Source organism: Budorcas taxicolor, chromosome 23 (genome assembly GCF_023091745.1).
Source record: "Budorcas taxicolor isolate Tak-1 chromosome 23, Takin1.1, whole genome shotgun sequence".
In the NCBI taxonomy this organism is placed as follows: domain Eukaryota; kingdom Metazoa; phylum Chordata; class Mammalia; order Artiodactyla; family Bovidae; genus Budorcas; species Budorcas taxicolor.
In genome coordinates this window covers 27788756-27809349 of record NC_068932.1, presented here as the reverse complement: position 1 = coordinate 27809349, position 20594 = coordinate 27788756, and positions in this window count along the sequence as shown.

Sequence of the window (20594 nt, the reverse complement as noted above, 5' to 3'; positions counted from 1 at the left end):
AATAACTTTTCCTTTGCATTTTAATTTTTATTCTTTAGTCTTATGTGGTTTTCTAATTCAATATGTTCTGATGTTTCCACAGAACTGTGAATTTAGAATGTCATGGACTATTCAGAGTTGATGAAATCATTCAAAAATAATAGAGGATACTTTTACTTCTAGCCAAGAAGAGGTAACTAGGGCTAAATTTACCTCACTGCACAAAACAACTAAAAACTGGAAAATAAAATATAAGAAACAACAGTTTTTAAGACATTGTAAGCCTAAGGACAGTGATCTCTGAAAATGGACAAGGTTGACTGTGATTAACAGCTTATTGCCTAGAGAGCACACCTGGGTGATAACACAGTGAGGGGAATCCCCAGGGAAAGCCTGGTGGTCTTCTTGAGTTGAGGAGGTGAAGCTAGGTATCTTTTAATTTCATGGGTGCAGTCACTGTCCGCAGCGATTTTGGAGCCCAAGAAAATAAAGTCTGTCACTGCTTCCATTGCTTCCCCATCTATTTTACAATATATCCGTTAAACTTTATCACAAAGATATTTTCCCATATATCCACATATTATCTGTAGTTCAGTAAAGGAAAATATATAAATCTAGTGTATATAAAATCTAGTGTAATATGAGGGTTTCCGTCATAGCTTAGTTGGTAAAGAATCCACCTGCAACGCAGGAGACTCCGGTTACCCACTCCAGTATTCTGGCCTCGCAAAGAGTAAGACACGACTGAGCGAGCAACTTTCACTTTCATTTCAGTGTAATATTATGTAACTCATTATCTTGGTAGGTTAATGATAAATGGCACAGATAGACATTTGATTCCATATCCAGAATATAAATTCCTCAAAGCAAAGCTTATGTTACATGCTTTTAAAATATTAATCAGGATTTCTTAATTTTGGCACTGTGACCTTTCAGTTCAGTTCAGTCACTCAGTCGTGTCCGGCTCTTTGCGACCCCATGAATCACAGCACGCCAGGCCTCCCTGTCCATCACCAACTCCCAGAGTTCACTCAGACTCACGTCCATCGAGTCAGTGATGCCATCCAGCCATCTCATCCTCGGTCGTGCCCTTCTCCTCCTGCCCCCAATCTCTCCCAGCATCAGAGTCTTTTCCAATGAGTCAACTCTTCGCATGAGGTGGCCAAAGTACTGGAGTTTCAGCCTCAGCATCATTCCTTCCAAAGAAATGCCAGGGCTGGTCTCCTTCAGAATGGACTGGTTGGATCTCCTTGCAGTCCAAGGGACTCTTAAGAGTCTTCTCCAACACCACAGTTCAAAAGCATCAATTCTTTGGCGCTCAGCATTCTTCACAGTCCAACTCTCACATCCATACATGACCACAGGAAAAACCATAGCCTTGACTAGACGGACCTTTGTTGGCAAAGTAATGTCTCTGCTTTTGCATATGCTATCTAGGTTGGTCATAACTTTTCTTTCAAGGGGGCCGATAATTCTTGGTTGTGAGATCCTGTCCTATGCATTATATTATGTTTAGCCACATGCTTGGTTTCTAGTCAGTAGATGCTAGTAGCATTTCTCCTCCACAGCTGTGACAACCAAAAATGTCTCCATTTTTGGAGACAAAATATATATATTTTGGAGACAATATATTTTGGAGACTGCCAAATATCCTGTAAGGGCAAAATTGTCCCTGTGCTTAGAAAGACTAATGTAAATAAATTTTTAGCATAGTTCTTCAGTAGTATTTTAAACAGAAAATGGAGAGATATTTTGATGAGCATTCTTCCGTGAGAGCAATGGCATATGAAAGAATGGTTGGCAGGACAGCTTGAAGGAGGAAATTGCATCTACATTCTGATGGAGTTCAGAGTATGTCACCTTGTCATATTGAATATTTTAAGGAGTCTGAGAAAATGGCAGAAGCAAGGAGGTCTCCCTGACCTTTCTCTCTGCCATTCTCCCCAGAAGCAGGTCTTGAGACCTTCATGTGATGGGTGTCTTCCCTGTACTAGAAGAGGGAAGAAACATCCTTATCTCCAAGACTGAGGGACTCCAAGAAGAACTCACAGAAGAGACACTGTTAAATTTCTCTCACTTTACAATCCTTAGTTCATACTCTGTCCTATCACATTTCTCCACAACTGTCTGCTCTCCATCAAACTGAGCATAAAGCACTCCACTGTAACCATTTCTTCAGGTCTTTGTTTCCTTATGAAGGCTCCTATGTCACACAAAACTTCCATTACATAAATGTATATGCTTTTTTCCTGTTATTCTGTCTTCTTCAGTTTAATTTTCCAACCCAGTCAGGGGCCATGAGAAGGTCGAGGAAAATTTTTTATTCTCTTACATTTCTTTTTTTATTTGTATTGAAGTATAGTTGCTTTACAATGTGGTGTTAGTTTACTCCTCTACATTTCTTATCTGTTATAACCCCAGAGCTGAAAATCCCCACATGCTCAAGATCAGAAATTGACTTATGGATTAATGAATTAGGAAATGAATGTCAATGAAAAATTTTAACTTGCAAATTGGACTTGCCAATTATTTTCAAATTCCTTATGGATATGCTCAATGGGAGAAAAAAAATTATTTGTTGTGTTTGATGTTAGGAATGTTATCCCAAATCAGTACGTTTGATTTGACTCAGGAGAGTACAGTTCCAAATAAGGTAAAATTATGCTGTCTTTGCTGATTCAATTTTATTTCTCAATATATTCTTGCCTCTGTAGGGTAGGAATCTCATATCCCTTGATCACTGTTATGTTTCCCTCACTAGCTGAGCGGCAGCTAAGTACTATACATTATTGAAAATTACATACACTCATATGTGAAAAAGTTTAGAAATTTTCAAATATAAAAGTAGAGAGTTCCCCATCATTGGAGATATTGCCCAAATGATTACATTTCCAAATGATTACACAGTGTGGATCTTATAACAAGAAAGCTAGCATCAGATAGAAGTTGAACTATATGATTGGTAAGACTTTTCACCTATTCTGACCATTATATTGTAGAGTTCCATTAACTTTATGACTATAATTTGACTACTTTTTATACAAGTGTCCTAGCATTTCTCAAAAGATGAAGTACCTTGACACGTGAGATGAGAGAGCTGAACCTCTTGTCATGGGGCCATGAGATGAACCTTTTATTAATGGCTTAAAGACATTTAAAAAGTCCTTCTCTTTCTTCTTCTTCCAGATCATCTCACCCTGTTACATAAATTTCAGAATTTATAGGTTTCCCAGAACTGTTGTAAGAGGCCCCCTTGCTAGAGGCTAACTGAATAAATTTTTCTTCCTAAATGGTGGTTAACGATGGGGTTTCTCTCAGGGAATACACCACAGAAGCCAAGCTGTAGTCAATAAAACTTATGTTATTAAATGTTCCTCAAGTGCTGCTCCAAAGTGCCATACAAATGTTACATACTGTGATGTGTGTGCATTCCCTTCCTTGCGGATGTATTAAGAGAGTAAACGGAGAGCAGTAACAGCAGTCTTTAGGGCCTCCTAGCTCCTGGAGTACCTTTTTCTGGGGACAAAATCACACTGGTTGAAATTCCTTTTCTGATGGAAATATTCTTTATTGGAAGACATCCCCAGAGCAGCATGGTCTGTTGCCACACACAAAAGAGCATCTTAGTTTTATTTTATTTTATTTTTTAATAATTCAATATTTGCTTTTATTTTGTAAAAGATTATATATATATAATCTCCACTGAAGAAAGATTCATAGTTACTCTTAAGATAGTTGTCTTCAAACTGTGCCCATGTGTTTCCACAAATAATTTTCAGAAACTATGTACACTCTTGCACTTTATATTAACATACAATTTATTTTTTTTTTTAATTTTAAAATCTTTAATTCTTACATGTGTTCCCAAACATGAACCCCCCTCCCACCTCCCTCCCCATAACATCTCTGTGGGTCATCCCCATGCACCAGCCCCAAGCATGCTGTATCCTGCGTCAGACATAGACTGGCGATTCAATTCTTACATGATAGTATACATGACAGAATGCCATTCTCCCAAATCATCCCACCCTCTCCCTCTCCCTCTGAGTCCAAAAGTCCGTTATACATAGCTGTGTCTTTTTTCCTGTCTTGCATACAGGGTCGTCATTGCCATCTTTCTAAATTCCATATATATGTGTTAGTGTACTGTATTGGTGTTTTTCTTTCTGGCTTACTTCACTCTGTATAATCGGCTCCAGTTTCATCCCATCTCATCAGAACTGATTCAAATGAATTCTTTTTAATGGCTGAGTAATACTCCATTGTGTATATGTACCACAGCTTTCTTATCCATTCATCTGCTGATGGACATCTAGGTTGTTTCCATGTCCTGGCTATTATAAACAGTGCTGCGATGAACATTGGGGTACATGTGTCTCTTTCAATTCTGGTTTCCTCAGTGTGTATGCCCAGCAGTGGGATTGCTGGGTCATAAGGGAGTTCTTTTTCACAGAACTAGAACAAATAATTTCAAGATTTGTATGGAAATACAAAAAACCTCGAATTGCCAAAGCAATCTTGAGAAAGAAGAATGGAACTGGAGGAATTAACTTGCCTGACTTCAGGCTCTACTACAAAGCTACAGTCATCAAGACAGTATGGTACTGGCACAAAGACAGAAATATAGATCAATGGAACAAAATAGAAAGCCCAGAGATAAATCCACACACATATGGACACCTTATCTTTGACAAAGGAGGCAAGAATATACAATGGAGTAAAGCATCTTAGTTTTAAAAATAACACCTTCTGAAGTTTTCTTAATCTGTCTGGAAATGATTATGTGCCATTTGGGCATTTGCCAGCTTATTTCATCTCCCATGCACATATTGCTCGATAAAATATAATTTATTGTTTTCACTTCTTAATTTAAAAAAAGCATCAGCATTTGAGAGTGAATAAAAATAATAATTAGTAATAAACAGTGGCTTCAGAATGCTGAAAAATCTGCAAAAGGGACTGCATTAGATGATGAAAATGGTCATAATACTTTGTAATACCTCTGATTTAAAGATGAGGTTTCAATCCCTACCTGTTCTGCTGTGCTGTGGTATTTTGACTTGTCTGTGGCAAAGATGATGACCTTGTGCAAGTTCACAGTCAAGGCTGCAGGATAGCTTGCAGCTCCAGCTGTTAGTGCTTTTGTATTGTTACACCCCTGTGTGAAGAAATTGAGGCTTATAGACTCCCACTTTTGCCAAATTTGACAACCTGCCAAACACAGGTTGGAAGTGAACATGTTCTTCCTCACTCAATTGCTAGTCAGTCTGCTACCTATGGCCAACTGACTGCAGACTTCTCTTCCAATAGTGTATATATGTTAATCCCAAATTCCCAATTCACGTCCCCTTCTTTTCCCTTTAGTTAGACATGTTTGTTTTCTATGTCTATGAATCTATTTCTGTTTTATAAATAAGTTCAGTTGTACAATTTTTTCAAGATACCACATATAAGTGACATCACATATTTGTCTTTCTATGTCTGATTTACTTCACTTTGTATGATAACCTCTATGTCTATCCATGCTGCTGCAAATGGCACCTTTTTCATTCATTTTATGGCTGAGTATTATTCCATAGTATATTTATGTGTGTGTACATGTGTTCTCTATCCATGCACCTGTCAGTGGACATTTAGGTGGCTTACATGCTTGACTACTGTAAACAGTGCTGAAATGAACATGGAGGTGCATATATCTTTTCAAATTAGAGTTTTCTCCAAAGTGGGAATGCTGGATCATATAGTAGCTATACTTTTAGTTTTTTAAGGACCCTCCATACTGTTCTTCATAATTGATGTATCAGTTTACATTCCCAACAACCAGTATAGGAGGGTTCCCTTTTCTCCACACCCTCTCCAGCATATATTATTTGTAGACTTTTTGATAATGGCCATTCTGACTGATGTGATGTATCACCTCATTGTAGTCCTGACTCACATTTCTCTAATAATTAGCAGTGTGTAGTAGTGTTTCTTGTGCTTGTTGGCCATCTGTATGTCTTCTCTGGAGAAAAATCTATTTAAGTCTTCTACCCATTTTTTGATTGGGTTGTTTGATTTTTTGATATTGAATTATACAAACTGTTTGTATATTTTGGAAATCAGTCCCTTGTCAGTAGCATTGTTGTCAGCATTTTCTCTCATTCTGTGAATTGGCTTTTTGTTTTGCTTCTAGTTTCCTTTGTTATGCAAAAACTTTTAAGTTTACTTTGGTCTCACTTGTTTATTTTTCTTTTATTTCCATTACCCTAGGATACAGGTCCAAAAAGATATTGCTGAAATTCATGTCAAAAAGTGTTCTGCCTATGTCTTCCTCTAGGATTTTTATAGTATCTGGTCTTACATTTATCTATTTAATCCATCTGAGTTTATTTTTATACAGTACTAGATAATGTTCTAATTTCATTCTTTTGCCTGTAATTGTTCCATTTTCTCAGCACTGCTTATTGAAAATGCTGTGTTTTCTTCATTGTATATTCTTACTTCTTTTGTAGTAGATTAATTGACCGTAAGTATGTAGCTTTATTTCTGGGCTTTCCATCCTGTTCTATTGATCTTCATATCTATTTCTGTGTCACTAGCATACTGCTTTGATTACTGTAGATCTGTGGTATAATCTGAAGTCAGGGAGCATGATTCCTCCAGTTTCATTCTTCTTTCTCAATATTATTTTTGCTATTCAGGGACTTTTTTGTTTCCATACAAATTTTAAAAGATTTTTCTTCTAGTTCTATAAAAAATGCCTTTGGTAATTTGATAGGAATTTCATTGAATCTGTAGCTTGTCTGGTGTAGTATGGCATTTTAACAATACTGATTCTTCCAATCTAAGACCACAGTATATCTTTATATGTGTTGAATATTGAAACAATCACGTTTGATAAATGTGATTTTTTTTTTAGATGACACTTATTGTAAGTTCAGTTTAAATCAATCAAAGAACTCCCAGTTGACTCCCCCATTATTGTGAGCTAAAAAAAAAAAAAAAAAAAAAGGTGATTGTTTTAAGCTAACGAATTTTAGTATAATTTGTTACATAGCAAAAAATATCTGAAAAGTAAATTGCTCCATAAGAATGAGGTAATGTGGTGACAGATTTCAATCATATGCCTGTTTTTAATTTCTCTTCTAGAATGCAGACGTATCAAAGCAGAAAACTCATTTTTCTTGCTTGTGGCTATATGGCCAGTAACCAAAACAGTAAACAAGGAAGAGTTAATGAGTTCAATTGAGTGGCAAATACTTTCAATGTGACACTGTTTTAATTTTACACTATTCTATCCTGCTTTATACTCTAAGAAAACTGCTATCAAGAGGCAACCTCTGTCCAAGTCAAACTAAGAGGTCTCTCTCATGAGTGTAAGTTGAATTTTCCTCTTATCCTGATATACAACATCACACAAGGATCTATAGTAAGTAGTCTCTCTCTATCCTCACCTCTTCTTTTTGTCTATAAAGTAGAATTTAACATACAGCATGCCTTGCCTCAATAGTCCAATAATTAATCAGTCACAGGTACCTTGTTACAACTGGTTTTAGAGCTGTGTTACTGTCAACTGTAGTATCTAAAGATACTTGTCTTTGGGAAAAATAACTTTACCTACAGTTAGACTGTGATAATGATATAAGAGACACAGGTCAGTTGTAGTCTGAAATAACTACTCATGAACAAGAACTTCATGCCCACTTCAGGGAATAAACTACTCTTGAGTGGACCATGATTTGGAAAAACAAAAAAGCTAGAGATTATATTTCCTCGATTAGGTATAGAACATTAGCAAAATATTACCCTGACACATTCACAAAAGGTAACAGCAGTCTTATAAATTTTATAAACACAGACAAATCTGACAAGTCTTAAGCTAATATTGGATGACTAATGTCAATGTATATGCAGGGAAAATAAATTAACAAACAAAAACAAAGACAACCTACTATTTCAATCAGTAGTGGAAAGAGTCAATGTTATAACTTAAATTTTAATAAATTCTGAACTTCGTATTTGATTGTTACTAACTACAGGCTGCAGTTGACTAATTCATATTGTTTATGTAAAATAAATGAATATGTATTACATAAAAGAAAGGAAATACAATGTTTATCTTTTATTTAGTTAATAAATTGATGTGGGGAAATGATGGGATTAATCAGTTAATGTCTATCAATTTCCTACAAAAATTTTAAATTTCAAAATGTTGCTGATTAATAAACAGCAAGAAAATCTAACATTCCGTTATTCTAATATTCTAGTAAAAATCTAATGTTCTGATTAGTAAATGCTATCCCTATGTCCCACCCCTCTAATGTGGATTCGTAGATCAGCAGCCACTAAAGACGAAAGATTTAAAATTAAAACACTATTTTACTACTGCAGCAAAGGCATGTATATATATGTATGGTTAAAGACAGATAACCACCTTTTGAAAATATTTTAGTTTTTTCAGCATATAGTTGATTCAGATAATCACTTTTAAGCCTGTTCATCTAGCATTCCTTTGATTAAATGACTGATGCCCTTTAATCATGGTGAGGATGACAGGAATAAGGTAGACTAACTAAGGAAGCAGAATAAAGAAGCTTAAATTAATCCCCCTTTTCTCTGTGTTGTTCAACACTAGAAACACTAGCTGGCATCTAAGTATAGGTTTATATATGTACACAAATATGTATACATATATAACTAGTTCTACAGTTTCACTAGTCACATTTCAACGGCTTGGTACCCACATGTGACTACTGCTTGGCATTTAAGGCAATACAATATAGAAAATTTTTATCATCTCAGAGAAGTCTGTTAGAGAGCACTGTACTAGAGTATGATTTAATCAGTTTTGAATCCCACTCAAAAGCTATATACCACAGCCAAGTATGGGTGAAATTTTATTTTAGATAAAAACTTTTATTCATATTATTGTTTTAAATTGAAATATAGTTGATTTGCAATATTGTATTAGTTATAGGTACACAGCAAAGTGATTCCATTATACGTATACCTATTTTCAGATTTTTGTTTACTATATGCTTTTATAATATATTACATATAGTTCCTATGCTCTACAAAAAATATTTCTTCTCTATTTTATACATAGTGGTGTTATCTGCTAATCCCATATTCCTAATTTATTTATGCCCCAAATTGAATGATCATGTTTTTTTTTATGTCTTTGAATCTATTTATGTATTGTAAATAAGTTTGTTTGTATTATTAATACTCTCTAGTTTTCCTCTAAGTTAAAAATGCATGTAGCAAAACTTCTCATTGAATTTAAAATGTTTGTGTTCATGATGGCTCTTTAAGAAAAAGTATAATATATGCATTGATTTCTAAAGTTATTTAACCTAAGAAACCTATTTTTAAAGTTTTTCACTGGGCTGTTCTTATTAAGAACTCACAGTTCTGTTGGCAACATTCAGTTTGCTTTATCAAAAAGTACCAGCTAGCAGTACATAAATTATAGCAATCCTCCTCAAAAAGCCTCAGATTTTCTCTGCACCAGGGAAAGTTGTTCATCCAAGAAAAGTTTATGTTAATGGCAGAGCCTGCATATCTTCTCAAATTTTTTCTTATCCTATAGATGTAGTAGATTATTAAAACTAAACATTCACTCATTGAATTTTAATAACTCAAAGAATAGTGGTGTGGGTAGCCTATTCCCCTCTCCAGTGGATCTTCCTGATCTGGGAATCAAACTGGGGTCTATATCCCCTCTCCAGTGGATCTTCCCGATCTGGGAATCAAACTGGGGTCTATATCCCCTCTCCAGTGGATCTTCCCGATCTGGGAATCAAACTGGGGTCTCCTATATTGCAGGCGGATTCCTTACTAATTGAGCTATCAGGGAAACCCAAACAGCAATAGACAAGGTTTTTTCAATCATTCTAACGTAAGTAAGGGTAAGGAGAGTTATTAAGATTCACTTTCTTAATAACTTTTGTGATCTATCAATTACCAAAGTGTTTACATCAGTCCTTAAAACTCATGAAGAAGAGAAAGAGTGACAGAAATTCAAATAACAAGATAGGTCTTGTTATTCCCCTTTCAGTTAGCAACCAAGGCTCACGTGTGTTTCTCTAACACAGAATTGGTAACTGATGGAGCTGAGATGGAAAAACAAGACTTCTAATTCCAAAAAGCCTTTTCCTCCTTCTTCAGCCAAAACTCTGCCAATGCTAGTGGCCCTTCTTGATGGGAAGAAAAGGAATTTTAGACTCACACAAAGAATAAGAGTTGGAATAGGTTATCCTGTTAAAAAAGAGTGCAATGAGAGGCAAAGAGCAGTCATCGGACCATAGGGATTCAGAAATCTGGCTGGAAATATATTTGTTTCTTGACTAGGGTTCAGTTCCACCACTTGAGAATGATTTTTTGAAACTCTTGGGTCTGCCTTCTCACCTCCTGGTTCTATTCTCTGAATCTTTTTTCCTTTAATTGCAATTCTTTTAAAATGTTCATGGGGTTCTTAATGTTTTGATGTTCAGTTTATTAAAAGAAATCGCACCTGCAAATCTTTACAAGACAGGTTCCTCTCTGCTTGGGCTGAGAACCAGAATGCAGAAGACAATACTCTTTAAGATTCTTAAAAGCCTCTTTATCTTGTTAGCAGCGCCTATGAAGCATGGCTTTAAATTATTTCAAAATCTTAACAAAAGACTTTGATTTTAAAACTTTTAAATGTTATTTATCCTGTTGACAATTTTTACTTTGAGAGAGGAATCTGGCTTTTGGATAGTATGGTAATTATAAAATAGGTTTATTTTTAAATCTAGAAAAGCCAAACTTATCTACATTTCATAAAATGTTGCTCACAATCAGAATAGTTATGTATCCACATTCAAGATAGAAAGATAGATAGATGTCCATATTTTGTCAACAGTCATCAAAAGAGACCAGATGGCACTTTCAATGATTTACCTAGTGATCATCTTAGCCAAACCACCAGCTCATTACATGTATTTTATATTTTCCATTTTACCCCAGGTGACAAAGTTGTTGCCAAGCTTTTTGCCACCATATTACAAAGGTGATTTTTATCCACACTCTAGTACTCATTTCTTCTCTGTCTTTCCAGCCTTCACCATAAGTCTGCCTGAACTTTTTTTAACATGTCTACCACCCAGTCCAATTTCAGTGCCACATTTCATAAAGTTGTTTTTTTTGTAGCACCCCAATACTAGCTACCAAATTCTATTCCAATAAGCTATTGTTCTGTAAAACACCACTCCAAAACCTAGTGGCTTAAATTATAAACATTGTAGTTCAGGGCTTTGGGCAAGGCTTGGGCTGTGTAATACTTCTGTTCACATGGAATGAATGTAGGTCAGTGGAATGCATTTGTCTGCAGGATGAGCTGGTCTGGAGGGTCCAAAACAGCTTCATTCACATCCCTTGTGACTCGGTGTGGACATTATGGAGATTATAGGTTTGGATTTCTTACTCATTGGCTGAACACTCTCAGAGAGTTTTTTAAAGAGCCCTCCATGGGAGCTACATGCTTTTAATGACCTTGCATCAGATACCTCAAAACATTACTTTTCCATATATATTTGGTCAAGCAAGTTTACCAGGTTCAATAGCAGGGAATTATATATCTTCTAAGTACTAGGAAAAGTAGCAAATAATTTTTCAGTCACCTTTAATCCTGAAAGTTGATTTTTCATGGGACTGTGAAGTGTAGGTTCACACTGGATACAAATAAAAATTCCAGATAATTTTTTGTTCTCCCGAGAGTTTTTACTTCTCTACCATTTTTTCCCCCTCTGAAACCTTAGTGTTGTCTGAAATTTATACATTTTTTCAATAGTCAGTTAGATTCTTTATGTTATAAATGACTCAAAATCTGACTAAAATAAGATATACAGATACACTTTTTTTTTTTTAAGTCTTGGTCCAAAGAATACATTTTCTAACTCAAGTAACAGAAGAGACCATAGTGGCTGACTTCAGATGATATTTAAACCAGGGGACCAAATTATGCCATCAGGTCTCAGTATCTCCATTTTATGACTCTAAGCTGATTCAGTTGTAGGTCTATGCAATGGCAAATTTTCTACAAGATTTTTTAGGCCTGTATATTCCCATGTTGAAATCCAGTGACAAAGAAGCTTATATTTTCAGTAATTAGAAAATAGTTCCAGGATTAGTTCCGATTGGATTTGAAGCAATGATTGTGAACAGGAAAATATAAACAGTGGGCCAAGATCATGTGCCTGGGAACACATGCACTCCTGGAGCAATTCTGTGTGTGAAATCATCTGGATTCAAAAAGCATGAAAGTGGGACAGATGCTTCCATAGAAACAACATATTTTTACTAAGAAAATAGAGACGTGATGCCAAGAGGCAGATGCAACAACTTTCTATCACACTTACGCTCTTACTTCATATGAAGAACTGGCCCTCACCAACTGCAGCTATTGAATCCATCCAAACCTTACAGGTCTGTCTACGATACCAATTCCTCTATGAAGCTGGCTTTGACTCATTCACCTGTTCTCTTTCCTGCACTGGATGCCCTTCAAAATTTAGGTCAAGTTAAATGTAAACTTTTTCATTTGGATTTATATAATAAGCCTTTCCTATAGTTGTTCTTGCACTAATTTTAGATTCTTCACAAATGTGTACCATTCTTAGAAGGAGAAGCTCTGTATTAGTCATCTTTGATGCCTTTGCAGACCTAGTCCGATAGCCTATACTTAGCAGATATATTGTAAAGATCTGTTGAATTAAATGAGCTTAGTGGACATGGAACAACAGACTGGTTCCAAATAGGGAAAGGAGTACAACAAGGCTGTATATTGTCATCCTGCTTCTTTAACTTATATGCAGAGTACATCATGAGAAATGCTGGGCTAGATGAAGCACAATCTGGAAATCAAGATTGCTAGGAGAAATATCAATAACCTCAGATTTGCAAATGACACCACCCTTATGGCAGAAAGTGAAGAAGAACGAAAGAGCCTCTTGATGAAAGTGAAAGAGGAGAGTGAAAAAGCTGGCTTAAAACTCAACATTCAGAAAACTAAGATCATGCCATCCGGTCCCATCACTTCATGGCAATTAGATGGGGAAACAGTGGAAACAGTGGCTGACTTTACATTTCTTCGCTCCAAAATCACTGCAGATGGTGATAGCAGCCATGAAATTAAAAGACGCTTACTCCTTGGAAGGAAAGTTATGACCAACCTAGACAGCATATTAAAAAGCAGAGACATTACTTGGCCAACAAAGTTTGTCTAGTCAAGGCTATGGTTTTTCCGGTAGTCATGTGTGGATGTGAGAGTTGGACTATAAAGAAAGCTGAGCGCCAAAGAATGATGCTTTTCAACTGTGGTGTTGGAGAATACTCTTGAGAGTCCCTTGGACTGCAAGGAAATCCAACCCGTGAATCCTAAAGAAAATCAGTCCTGAAAATTCATTGAAAGGACTGATGCTGAAGCTGAAACTCCAATAGTTTGGCCACCTGATGCGAAGAACTGTCTCATTAGAAAATACCCTGATGCTGGGAGAGATTGAAGGCAAGAGGAGAAGGGGACCACAGAGGATGAGATGGTTGGATGGCATCACTGACTCAATGGATATGAGTTTGAGTAAACTCTGGGAGTTGGTGATGGATAGGGAGGCTTGACATGCTGCAGTCCATGGGGTGGCAAAGAGTCAGACAGGACTGAGCAACTGATCTGAACTGAGTGACCCCATGATTATAAGATAGTAACTAAGGTTTCATTATATATTTTTAAATTTTAACAATATTCTTTTAATTCCTTCTATCTTTTTTTTTTTTATATTTTCTGCTGTGAATAGTTAAAGGTGATCCATGCAACTGATTCAAAAATTGTGAGAAGGGACTTTCCTGGTGGTTAAGACTTTGCTTTCCAGTGCAGGGGGTGTGGGTTCAACCCCTAGTATAGGAACTAAGATCCCACATGCCTCACACCCAAAAGAACAACCCAAAATATAAAACAGAAGCAATATTGTAACAAATTCAATGAAGACTTTATAAATGGTCCACATCATTTAAAAAAATGTGAGAAGGTATCTTCTGAAGGGGTCTCTGAGTAAAATGTCTTCGGTCTTGAAAAAAAAGATTTTTTCCATGTCCTTGCTGAGATGTTTCATATTAATGGGACATATATAGCTATAGCAGGTAATGTGTGGCCCTTAATGGAATTACCTTGACAGATTAGGCAAACACAATGAGTCTGGAAAAGCATAGATTAAAAGAGCACAAGCTGAGATGCTGCTATCAGGCTTCTGTCTTAATCTATGAACTGCCAAACCCTTCATTTGATAAATGTGTTCATTGTTTAGGCCATTGGTGTTGGTTTACTTAATATTTGTAGCCAAAAGCATCTCTATTAGTGACCAGAGTCAGGAATGGAATATGAGTTTATTGTTTTCCAACTTAGGGATTTTTTCCAAGAGATTTTTATATTTAGTGAGAAAGAAGAATCTGCCTTCTGGGAAATAGTGCAATTTGTGAGTCTGAGCTAAACTGATGGAGAGTATTGTTTCCCTGGATACCCATTTCACAGATGTAATGCTTAGGAAATAACATGCTAGCATCTTTAGATAGCCTTGGAATAATAGAGCTGCATTCAGAATATAGTTTCTGTCCTTCTGTTTCATTTTTACCTCCTATCTTATCTGAGAACTGACCCTTTCTGGTGCAATGTATTATAGCAGATTTTTCTGCTTGTTATCTCGGCAATGCTAGGTAGGAGGTATGCTGGCTCTTGGTCACTTGATGTGTACAAAGTGATTGGCTGAGTGTGTGACTCCAGAGAAAACAAATCCCAAGAAGCAGAGAGGAAGAATGGGAAACAAAGGACAGAAAGAAAAATGTGGCCAATTCTGCCTCTAGGATGAAAACATCATCCTGATTTTTATGTTGAAATATGACCAGGTCTAGACTTAGAAATTGGTGGTGACTCGAACTTACAGTTCAGAGCTTTTGTGTGGATGAATGAGGAATATTTCATAAATCATAAGGCAGAAACTGTTCCTGGTCGTTCTTTCCATCTTGCCATCTTAGCATGGCAATTATTTTGTGTGGGTATGCCCTAAACAGATATTTAAATCAAGAAGCAGAGAAGGGAGTAGAGAATCATGTGATTGGATAATAGTTATATTCCTTTGTTCAAGTTTTGGCTCCTTTGAGCTATGTTTCCTAAACATGGCACAGAATCAATTGTCACATTTTCTTAGAGAATTGTGGTACCATTAAAACAAAATAAATCGAAAAACTAGTCAGTGCCTTCTTATTTGTTGTGATTTATTTTTCCAGTTTTATAAATTAAGCACCACAGTAAAATCCACCCTGACTTCTAAGTGATGGGCAGATGAAACTGAATTATAATTTAACTTCCACAGTTTTAAAATGTGTTTTATTTCCCAGAGCAAAAATATAGCTCTGGAATTGGTATTTTCTTTCTTTTTCTTATGAGCTGATTAAGACCTTTTCAATTGACATGATTTAATAGACTGTCCTTTTATTGTCTGTGTTTACAATGAATTTATTCATTAAATATTTATTGAACATCTACAATATGCTAGTCTTCCTGCTAGGTAGTGCATTAATTTCCTATCACTGATGTAACAAATTGCCACAACCCTAAAACAATACTATTTTTTCTTAAACTTCCAGGAGTCAAAAGTCTGAAATGAGTTTTACAGGCTAAAATCAAGGTGCCAGCACAGCTAGTTCCTTCTGAAGGCTGCAAGGAAGGCTCTGTGTCTTGCTTCTTCTACTTCTAGAGGCTACTGGCATTGCTTCATCCGTTGCTACATTCCTCCAGTCTGTCCTATCTGTCATCAGCCTCCTATTACTCATTCTGCTCTCCTGCATCCCATTTGTAAGGATTACTATGGTTAAATCAGACCTACCTGGATAGTCCAGTGTAATCTCCACATCTCAAGATATTTAACTTAATTGCATCTGCAAAATCCACTTTTCCTTATAAGGTAGTATTTACAGCTTTTGAGGAGTAGGAAGTGAAGATATCTTTTTCTAAAGAGGGCCACTTTATTAGCACACTTAATTACAGTGCTTTTATAAGAATAAATGAGAGAAATCCTTGTGAAATATGAGGTCAAAAGAGAGAAGATTTATATACAGCTGCTGCTAAGTCACTTCAGTCGTGTCCGACTCTGTGACCCCATAGACGGCAGTCCATCAAGATCCCCCGTCCCTGGGATTCTCCAAGCAAGAACATTGGAGTGGGTTGCCATTTCCTTCTCCAATGCATGAAAGTGAAAAGTGAAAGTGAAGTCGCTCAGTTGTATCCGACTTTTCGCGACCCCATGAACTGCAGCCTACCAGGCTGCTCTGTTCATGGGATTTTCCAGGCAAGAGTACTGGAGTGGGTTGCCATTGCCTTCTCCCTATATACAGCTGAGGACACAGTAAATGTTTATTAAAGGGGATGACTGAGCTGGAATTTGAAGTATGGGGATATTTGGGGCAGAAGTGATGCTAATTGAGATGTTTTTGAATACTTTCTGAGAGAGAGGGCACTTTGGTAAGTGCTTTACGAATTCCTTCATTTGTTATAAGTGCCTCATGTTGTAGGAACGACTTTTATTCCATTGTGGTTATCAGGGGATAGGGAGATTTGCTCCAAATTACATAGTTAATGACTGGGCATGCTCTGCTGCAGGTGATCCAGGATGAGGTAATAGGAATGGTAAGGGCAAGGGCATAGAGGCAAATGGAAAATGACTTTACTTCCTCCACCCCCTACACCCATCACAATGGCCCCATGTATTAATACAAGTCTCAAGGCCCTGGTTGGGCAGAGAAGTTACCTTGTGCAACAAGAAATGTGGAGACTAGAGACATCAGACACAACTGAGTGACTTCACTTTCAATTTTCACTTTCCACTTTCATGCATTGGAGAAGGAAATGGCAACCCAATCCAGTGTTCTTGGCTGGAGAATCCCAGGGATGGGGGAGCCTGGTGGGCTGCTGTCTATGGTGTCGCACAGAGTCTGACACGACTGAAGCGACTTAGCAGCAGTAGCAGCAGCAGAGACATAGGAAAGCTAATGTATCCCAAAACTCTTAAAAAGAACTCTGCTTTTGTTTTTTTGTGTTTTTTGTTTTTGTTTTTGTTTTTTTTTGTTTGTTTTTCAGTTAGTAAAAAAAAAAATGTGTCATCTAGAAAATATTCATCTGGCATAACAAACTTTGTACTACAGTGTGACTTCAGTTAGCAATATTGTGTTGCATACTTGAAATTTGATTAAGAGGGAAATACTTAAGTGTTCTCACAGGAAAGAAAGAGGAAGGAAGAGGGAAAGAAAGAAAAGGAAAATAGTGACTATGATGTGATGGATATCTTAATTAGCTTGATTATGGTGATTATTTCACAACGTATACACATATCAAAATCAAATTATATACCTCAAGCATGTATAATTTTATTTGTCAATCACATTTCAGTAAAACTGGGAAAAAAAGTGACTTCTAAGATTGGGTAGAAGATTTCCTTTTGCTGAGCCATGAAGCCTCTAATACATGGGTCAAAAGCATCCTCATTTTAGAGGAAAGACCGGTACCAGTCCTCCTAGTAGATGATTGGAAAGGAAGATGATTGGAATGATCAGAAGGAAACTGAAACAAACACATGGCTATACCCACAGAGTTATACACTAATGGAAAGATGGCAGCATAACTAGTATTTATGCAACCACTAAAATTTTGATGTGAATCTTTAGACAAGGAAAGGTGCAGTATCTTGTTAATTGGAAAAAATAGGTCACAGTCTCATAGTACTTCAGTTCAGTTCCGTCGCTCAGTCATGTCTGACTGTTTGTGACCCCATGTGCTGCAGCACGCCAGGTTTCCCTGTCTATCATAAGCACCTGGAGCTTGCTGAAACTCATGTCCATTGAGTTGGTGATGCCATCCAACAATCTCATTCTCTGCCGTCCCCTTCTCCTCCTGCCTTCAATCTTTCCCAGCATCAGGGTCTTTTCCAAGAAGTCAGTTCTTTCCATCAGATAGCCAAAGTATTAGAGTTTCAGCTTCAGCATCAGTCCTTCTAATGAATATTCAGGACTGATTTCCTTGAGCATTGACTGGTTGGATCTCCTTGCAATTCAAGGGACTCTCAAGAGTTTTTTCCCAACACCACAGTTCAAAAACACCAATTCTTTGGCACTCAGCTTTCTTTATGGTCCAACTCTCATATCCATACATGACTACTGGAAAAACCATAGCTTTGACTAGACAGATCTTTGTTGGAAAAATAACGTCTCTGCTTTTTAATATGCTGTCTAGGTTGGTCATAGCTTTTCTTCCAAGGAGCAGGCATCTTTTAATTTCATGGCTGCAGTCACCATCTTCAGTGATTTTGGAGCCCAAGAAAATAAAGTCTGTCACTGTTTCCATTGTTTCCCCATCTATTTGCCATGCAGTGATGGGATCAGATGCCATGGTCTTAGTCTTCTGAATGTTGAGTTTTAAACTAGCTTTTTCACTCTCCTCTTTCACTTTCATCAAGAGGCTTTTTAGTTATTCACTTTCTGCCATAAGGGTGGTGTCATCTGCATATCTGAGGTTATTGATATTTCTCCCGGCAATCTTGATTCCAGCTTGTGCTTCATCCAGCCCTGCATTTTGCATAATGTACTCTGCATATAAGTTAAATAAGCAGGGTGAGTGTATACAGCCTTGATGTACTCCTTTTCCTATTTGGAACCAGTCTGTTGTTCCATGTCCGGTTCTAACTGTTGCTTCTTATAGCAACTTAACACTTCAGTTTTGTCTAAAAATATGAGTACAGTACATTGGATAAATGCTGAGAGAACAAGCATTAGCTTTGGTTATATTTGCTTGTTGAGAGTATAGATGATTTCTATTTGCTTTCTGTTTGTTTTCCTTTGGTTCTATCCTTACTGCCCACCCCAGCACCCCCCCTTTTTAACACTGAACACAAATTTTATTTGTAGTAAAAAAAAAAAAGATGTCAATAAAGAACTTTTGAAAGAGATCTTAACATTCTTTTTCCCCTCTACATCACTGTAAATGTTGAAAATAATTTATTGTATTATCTCAGGGATGTTCCTGGGGCCTCAAAAGAAAAAAGAAAGAAAGAAAAAAATGAACATTCCAGAGTGGAGAAGCATGAACATGAAAATGTTTGAGAAAACAAAGTAGGTTTTGCAGCTTTTCCTCACACTGACTTGTTTATCAGTAGGATGATTACAACAATGAAGTAGGAAGAAAAAATAGTTCAATTACACTTAATTAGTTCCAGTGGCTGTTGGCTATTTTAGCCCTCATTTATGAATATTATTAGCAGGCAGACTGAATCTTGTGTTGCAACCTATGTAAAACAGGTTTATTTTCCTTTCTTCATTTGTTTTTTTTTTTTTTTTAATCCTTTGTTTGCTTTCCTTTTCCTTGGCAAACACTGCCAGAGTAATGGATTAAATTACTGTTAAGCCTATTTTATGAGATATTATTTTAGCAGGTCCTATAAGACAGTAATAAGGAGAAAATTCAATAATATTGGCATGATAAAGTGAAAACTATTAATAAGTAGAAAGAGTTCATCATAGTCATTAGATCTGAATGTTGGAAAGAAGCACAGTATGACAGAGGTTGGCAAAATTGCATTACAAAGTCATTTAATTTCTATATGGAATTTTTTAGTAAGTAATTAATATAAATAGTTCTGACTGGTTTTAAAAACCATGGATACTGACAAAAATTAAGGAGTAGATGATGGGAAGCAGATGGATCATTTAATTTATTTCTCAATTACAGTTGACATATCAGGCACAGAAAACTGCAAGTCATCTATTTCTTTATGGCCCATTTTGCAGCTGTGTTTATTGTCATAACAAATAAATACATTATCTCATTAATGGAAAGCTGAATATTTTTTATTCCAAAAAGCACATTCAAATACAATGCTTCTTCTACAAAAGGAGCACAAAATGTGGGGAGGGAGAGGGTATTTGCCCAGCTGAATGCTGCAGAGGAGGAGGGCCTGTGTGGAGTGAAGGTTTCAGAAAATACGATGTAGTCACAGCAAAGTGTAACCTGTTCTCGTTTAGATATGATCTACTAGTCCTTCTCAGAGAGCCATGCTATCAGACAGAGTCACACTTGTAAATCTTTATGCATTTCCTAGTTAATGCATATTGCATCTGAGATGCAGATGGATAATAAACTTTATTACAGTACATTTTAGAGTCTCTTTTCAACTAGAAGTGCCAGAAAGACTGGAGGAAATATCAGAGCCTACTTCTAGTGCTGTATTTAATGTTGTAAAAACAATATACATTGGATTAGGAACAAATAGGTGCTTTATTCTCAGGTGAACAGATGGACTATTACAGTCTAAGGGTTTCCCCACTAGAATAGTACAGTTTCTGGTGGGTTTTGTTTGGAGTGGTTGCTAAAGATTGACTCTAAGGATCAAAAGGCATACAGTTTTTGATTACTTATTGTTTCTTCACTTTGAATTAGGAACTCATCTGGTCTATGAGTATTCAATATAGGTAAGGATTATAAAAAATGGGAATGTAATTATTGAAAACACAATCTTTGGTTTTATTTGAACCTATAACCCATTAATTAATCCCATTCATTAATTCTCTTGATT